The following is a 7,616-nucleotide window of genomic DNA, read 5'->3' on the forward strand; positions in this document are numbered from 1 at the left end:
CCTCCGCATTGTAAACCGGTACGAACGTAAAAGACGGTCACGGTGCTTTAAACCGGCGCGGTCGCGATAGATGGCCACAGTGTTGTAAGCCGGTGTGGTCCATACCCCGCGGTATAATGCCTCATTTGAGTTGAACAATTATCCTGACAGCTTTGGGTGGACGTAGCAGTTGAAGAAAAATCTGAACTTGTAGCTCAACGTGATGAGTGACAACGACTTGGGAAATCAACATGCTGTTTTTGTGAAAATCACCACGTAATAGAAGTAGTACTAATTGATCAGGTAGTAGCAGCAGTGATGTAGCCTAGTGCCTCGGGACTTGAAGCCAGCAAAATAATCCACGGCAGGGGAAATTGATTGTCTCGGGCTCTCAGCGACTTGACGGGTTAACGCGTTTGCTGCCACCATTTCTGATCAGTGTGGGAGACTTGTAATTGGAGTCGCTTTGTCCGGACGATTGCTCCAGGGGCGCCTTGGGTACAGCTATGGGATCAGTTTGTTTCCCAATAAACAAAGGCGTTTTAGACCAGTACTTTGAGGTTGTAATGGATAGTATCATATACTAGTATCATGCATATGAACTAGTGTATGATACTTGCATGACACAAGGTAGCATATCATTTAATATGATACGGTATCATGATATGATATTACACCCTTTCTTTCTTCATTTAATGCTATGACACCTCATCAAAATTGCCTAGTTGGCATGCATGATACTAGCTATGATACTACCATTACGACCAGCCTGATAGAAAATCTCAGCGGTGCACGGGCTCATTCAACAGCTGCACGGAATCGGTTTATCGACCATTGACTGGACTGATTTTTGTGGCAACCGCCTAATAACAATCGGACCCGGCTGTCGAATCCGTAGAAAAATTCACCAATGATTGCGGTGGATTCATATAGTATACTAGTAGACTGCCAGTACGTTGCCACGGGCTCTTGAAATAGTTTGCAAGAGTTGCATGTTAACTTTTTAAGGTCTCGCCCCACCGTGGATCCGGACCCCATCACTGATTCCACCCCGCCTAGGTCGCCGCCTGCCACCGCGCTGCCCCATCGCGTTCGCCTCCGCTCCGGCCACCCCGACCCCGCCCGCCTCCTCTCCGACCGCCTCCGCCTCCGGTCCATCCTCCGCCCGGCCCCGCTCCGTCCGCCTCCTCTGCGGCCCTGCTTCGTCCGCCTCCTCTCCGGTCCGTCCGCCATCCCGCTCCGTCCGCTTCCGCCCCGCGCCGCACGCCACCGCCCCGCTCCGTCCGCCTCCGCCCCGCGCAGCATGTCGCCGCCCCGCTCCCCGATGGCGCCGAAGAAGACGCCGAAGGGAAAGTCCGTTTTCTTCGGCAAGAGGGCGAAGCCCTCCGGGAACTTCGGACAAGAGTTCTCCGATGCCGGGCAGTGTTGGTGGCTCGGCACGTATCCCACCGCCAATGAGGCCGCTCGTGCCTACGACGTGGCGGTGTGGCGTGCCGAACGGCCGAAGACGGACCTAAACTTCCTGGAGGTCGAGTCCCAGGCGGTGGTGGAGTGGCTCGTGCCGCAGGGCATCCGGATGGAGGAGATGCCGGCTAAGAAGGCGAAGAAGAAACCGGCAGTTGTTGTCGCTCCCGGCGAGAGCGACGAGGCGATGATGGCTTGGTTTGCGTGATTTGCAATTTGCTGCAAAGCCATCTCTAATGAAATGCTATTTGCTACATTTTTAAATAAGAAAATTATTCCCATCAGCCAGCCATAACTCAACAGACCAATCTCTAATGAAATGCTATTTGCTACATTTTTTAAATAGAAAAATTATTCCGATCAGCCAGCCATAACTCAACAGACCAATCCGAACCCACATTTTCTAATGTAAAAAATATATTTTCCTTGATAGATTAAGATGCCAAAGTGTCGTTTGCCCGACTGCTATGTTCCTATATACGCAGAGCAAATTATTTTTCAAATCAAAGAATTAAGGAAAGGAAGAATATCATGATGTTCGTGGCACTTGCAAGGTCTGCCATGCTACCATGGCATCGTCTTTTTAGTATCTACCCACATGCCGAGTTGAGAAATAATCTTCAGATATACCCACTGCTAACACACTCACGTACATAATGGCCCTTGGCTGATTGATTTGGCTGGCTGTTAACACAAGCACACAGCACACAAAATCAGTCAATGGTCACACATATGCATTGTTTACTTTATTCCAATTGTGATGCAATCGTGACACCTACACGCCCCGTCCGCTCGCCCGTCACGGTAATTGCCTACTCGCTGTTGATGCCAACCGCTCGACCTCGCCACCGCTGCTCACCACTCAGTCTCCGCCGGCTACCCATTGCCTCTTGCGCCATCCGCACGCTCGCTCGGCCCAATGTTGTTGATTGGAATGCGGGACTGAAGGTAATCCATGGACAGGTTTTAGTTCTGCTTGGCATCAATCTTTGGTACTTGTCAATCCATCTAACTCACAAAAAGATTGACTCTCAGACAGAAAAGTGATCTAACTCTATTGATGAGCACAACAGTACATACCATCCCATCACGATGTTGCCATCTCTCACACTTGATGATTACATCTTGTTATTTATAACATGTACACCATCGGGCGATTGCTTCATTAGAAATATATTTACACAATATGATCAGAGCAACATCAAGGAGTCGGATGCTGGTGCACAGATTCTCCTCAAATTTCACATGCAACCCTTGTAGAGAAGAACGACATATTTTCCTTAGGTGATTTTTGATCGAGCTCTTACAGAAAAATTCAAAGAAATCATGAGGAGCATGGAGCCAAGCAAACTAATCAGAGTAAATCATGAGAGGAGAAGCCTCTCAACCTACTACAGGGAATCGAGTCAACATTAATTCGTGTAAGAATTAAACCGTAATGTAGATCAACAACCCAGTAGTTGATAAAATAACCCTGACACAACCCATTAATACAATATATGGTCATAGGAAGTAGATTGAGATTGTGCAGATATCATGATCTACGAACCGTATCTACGAATATTGATTGCAAAGTCACAAACAGAACCTCCTCACGTCACAAAACAAATGTTTCATCAACAGAAACTCTAGCGAATGCCAATTGGATTATATAAGTAAGATAGAGACATCGAAAAAAAGAAAAGATAATTCAAAGAGTATATATTCTATTTTCTTACTTGAGATCACAGAGAATGCAAGTCAAAGATATTGTGATACATCTTACCCTTCTATAAATTGACTGCAAGGCACAATCCCCAGCAAAATATACAGAATGAATTGCTCCTATGGTCCAAGTATTGCATAAATAGTTATATACAGACTATTCAACAGTGAGCATAAACATGGCATGTACTACCAAAATCCCTTTGCTATGGAGCTTAGTCTGCATGTCTATTTGTCTTCTTTCCCTAGTACAATGCCAGTACTTGTTTTCCTAGCACAATGCCCGTGCGTTGCCACGGGCCTTTTAATTGTTTTTCTGATTGCATACATAAGCATAATGCACTTCCAATTTAACATGTATAGAAAAAATTTACAGTAACAATCGAAAAATGTACTTGATGCAATGTATTTTCATTATTCCACTTCACTTGCATCTCCTAATAGAACGCCCGTGCGTTGCAATGGGCTATATTGATGACTTTTTTTTACGTCAAAGCACTCTTCTTTTCTTCCATTCTTCCTTCCCCCAATTTAAAATGTTTCTCGGAGTGATATGTGAATGGATAAATTTACAACGATACTAAAATATGAAGGACTAAAACCATATTTATGGAAGAACATTTCTACAACACATTCGACATGAAACTTATGGTGTTTGATAGATTGGATAAAACACGATGCTGACTTAGCGCCAAATCTCAATGATATTTCAGAACATGGTTATCGTACCATTGCACCTGAAAGATCTGTCTCCCCCTTCCTCGCTCCCTCTCTAGTAGCCGTCTCATGAGCCGGTCGTCATTGTTGGCGATGACAACAATGAGGAGGAACACCAAAAGAGCTAGATGTTCTTGACCTCTTCCCTATGGTAACTGCCGCCTCTGCATTGGGTGTCGTTCATCAACACCACCGTTGCGCCAGCTACTACTTGTATAGAAAATAAGAAGATAGAAACTTTGTGTGTTGGGTGGGCTTGAATTTGAAATTATAGCCTTATAGGAGGAAAACTTATATGAAATATGCTAAAAAAATATCATCTTGTGTTTAAAGCCATAGAAACAAGATCTTTAATAAGGCCATGAGAAGACATGTGCAAAGCAACATAGTACTAAGGTGACTATGCTTTGCCATGGATTCAAGAAAGACATGAAAGTCCAGCTATAGTAATTTTCTCCTACACATTATGTGTAATTTAGACATAGAAAGAATAGTGATGAACAATTTATCATAATTTTAATCACAACACCTGTTTAAAAGATCCAGGGAGAGAAAGAGATCCATCCGGGGAGCAAACATGTGTCGTTGATGACGGCCAAAGTGCAAAAGTAAAAAGGAAAACGACCAGCAACACCACCACAACCCAGTTCTCCTTCTAGCACCGCGTGCAATGAAGAGGGTCTGAGATTGAAACATCAGCCTCGTTGGGTCTTTTTTGTTGCAGCCGAGATGTAGGGGATTGCAAGCACCCTGCCTAGAGGATGCCAGAATGAAAGCTGCAATATATAAAGGCAAACCAAAAATCATTAAAGGCAATCTTAGAGGTGCAAAATCATCAAGCCATGGATGCCCTCATAGAGAGACTTCTTGTCATCAAAACCGACAAGGTACCTGCGTACTCACACATCTCCCACCGTCTAATTTTACTTTTTACCAATCCAAGTTATTTTTAAGGCTTCATTGGTATGCTGCAAAATCACACACATGTATAGAAATTACCATTACAATTTGTGTGGCATTCATAGAAGTTACTCCCTCCGTCCCATAATATAAGAGTGTTTTTGACTCTAGTATAATGTCAAAAACGCTCTTATATTTTACGACAGAGGGAGTAGAAAAAAAAAGCTAATCCAGTTTAGCTTGATCGGTTACCTTGGTAAACCCACATGTCATAGAACTTAATTATACCTTTTATAATTTGGGAAGGAATGGGGAAAACATATGTAGTCTGCACAGTTGTTATATGTAGATGTATTGTCTACCCAACAAAGGCCTTTTTTAGGAGAAAGGCAGGAGCTTTGCCCAATTCATTAAGAGAGGAAAATAAAATTACAGAATGGCCCTGTTTATGAGGAAAACAAGGCCGAAAACCATGCAATTTAAAAGGAAAAATTGTGCAAAGCCCCGAAAAAAGAAGAGAAACAAAAAAGAAACAACAATTCCGACATCAGCCAACTCGAAACTATACCACCAACTTGCCCACACCCCAGAGATGAGTGGATGAACTCTTCCGAGATGCCTTCAAGAAGGATAACGACGCCCAAGGGCGCTGCCGTTTCCCTCCTTTTCCCGCTAAGATCGGAAATCCTGTATTTTCCGTATCCATACAATCGAGTCATTAGGTTTCTGAAATAGTGTAATGGAAAAAGAAGTGCTTCGAATCATTGCTATTTGACTCGGACCTGTTCTGAAAAAGTCGAGGTATTTTGAATTGTTTGTTGACACGGACAAAGTAAGTCGCGGTCATCGACCCCCTTCGAAGACTTAAGTTTTCGCCCAGAGTGACCCACAACAGCCGACAGACCTCAGGAGATGGCCGCCCACACCAACAACCCCCACGACAACCCTTAAAACCAGCAAGCCATGGTCTAGTGAAGAGGAAGAACTCATCGATGACAACTCCAAAGAGGACGGAGCTACAACACCATGATCGCTGGTATCCTTCAACGCCCATCAAACCAAGACTTTCGCCCTAAGCCCCTCGACCTAACCCAGCCCCGAGGAAGGAACTCAGCCAACACCGATCGAAAGCAAACCAAGACCACGCTATACGGGCAGCAGCAAACCATGACCACCAGTTCCGAGAGGCCTTCGATCGATCCGCACGACCAACATGGAGGCGAGCCAACACCAACGCACAAAACAACACAACCGAGCCTCAGATACACCACGAAAGCCAAAGCTCACACAGTAAGCATGGCCCGGACGCAGCCCAACCATGCCCATGTCACAGTATCCAACGGCCAGCCCCATGGTCGGAGCGGACAGATCGGGACCGCCATGATCTGAGCCTTCGAGCCCGCTCCCGGGCAGCTGCCCCAGCAACTGAGTCGCCCACGCCTCCTAGGCCACCCACCTCACCACATCCACCGACGCAAGAGGCACGACACCACGCTGGCTGTCACCCTTTGCTTGCCGCCCGCCCCATGAGCTCCCCAACTCATGGAGGACACAACCGCGGAGAAAAGGAACCGTCCCCATCGCTGCCTTCTCGGCGACGGTGAGGGGAGGAGGAGGGTGGGGGTCGCCGGGCTTAGGGTCGCCCATGGGGATGGAGTGACATGGGGCTGGTCGGCATTTCGCTGTCTAGCTGTTTTATCATTTCCAACAAAGGCCTTTCATGTAATATAATTGGGCTATTAAGTTCTAGTATCGATCATACTGTGAGAACAACAAAAAAGAGCATATTGTATACAACGCCACAATAATGATATCATAGGCATACATAAAAGTACATGTTAGTACCTTGAGCATTTTAATCCCTTCCTCGTACGTTAGCTTCAACGTTTTCTCTAGGTACTATATATAAATTAGAAGAAGTTGAGACAGTAAATTAAGCAAAAGCACACATATAACAACACAAAACAGCAAGGAGTAATGTCTTACCTTCAGAGGTTCAAATGGATACTGCCTATTTATTGTCTCGAGTTCCTTCTGACAATTTTCATTTGGGTGTTTGAATATTGCCACAATTAGCAATCTATGATATCACAAACCTGAAAACAAAAATCAGTACTTGGTCAGCATCGCTTCAATAGACAAATTAAATAATTATTTCCTCCAAATCTTCCTTGCCTCAAAGTAGTGCTCCTTAATCTCCATTTCTGCATCCAACCCAATAAACTCACACAGATGCCTGTGAGTGTTTGATTTTTCTGATCTAAATACCGGACCAGCCTCAAACACGCGCCCAAAGCCACCACAAATGCTCATTTGATTGTATGATTGTGGAGACTGCGCTAAACAAGCAGGCTGGTAATTGTACTCCAGCTTGAATGGAGATGCACCAAGTTCACTTGATCCACCAATCAACTTTGGACTGTGGATCCCAAGTCCGAGAACAAAAACTCGCTGAAAGTCTGCATGTGTATCCAACAATCATGACATGTACTCCCTATGTAAAGAAATATAAGAGTGTTTAGATCACTAAAGAGTGATCTAAACACTCTTATATTTCTTTGAGGAGGGATTATGGACCAAAAGAAGAAAATAAACATTGCATGCTACAGAAATGGATAATAAAATATATCTGCATGAGATGCCACATGAATGTCACAAACATAAGCATAGTTTCGATGCACAGTATCTCATGTTGCATGTTAAATACAGGTTTGTGCACGTTGCCTTTTGCTGGTAGATGGAGATACTAAGATGAAAAAATGGTCACACAAAAATTGCTTTTCAAATGTTAATATTACCAAGACTAATCCATGAATAAAATGTATGCAACTATGCACAGTAAAGATACTTAA

The 7,616-nt window shown here is 44.5% G+C and overlaps 1 long non-coding RNA gene across 1 annotated transcript; it reads right to left on the bottom strand.

Annotated features, from left to right (window-relative positions):
- Positions 1-4,771: 4,771 nt before the first annotated feature.
- Positions 4,772-6,848, bottom strand: LOC123041980 (uncharacterized). The gene is made up of 3 exons (XR_006418687.1): positions 6,751-6,848; positions 6,610-6,663; positions 4,772-4,832 (listed from the first exon to the last, which is right to left on the bottom strand). It is a non-coding gene; the product is annotated as an uncharacterized lncRNA (long non-coding RNA).
- Positions 6,849-7,616: the final 768 nt, after the last annotated feature.

This window comes from Triticum aestivum, chromosome 2B (assembly GCF_018294505.1).
Source record: "Triticum aestivum cultivar Chinese Spring chromosome 2B, IWGSC CS RefSeq v2.1, whole genome shotgun sequence".
NCBI classification, from domain to species: Eukaryota; Viridiplantae; Streptophyta; class Magnoliopsida; order Poales; family Poaceae; genus Triticum; species Triticum aestivum.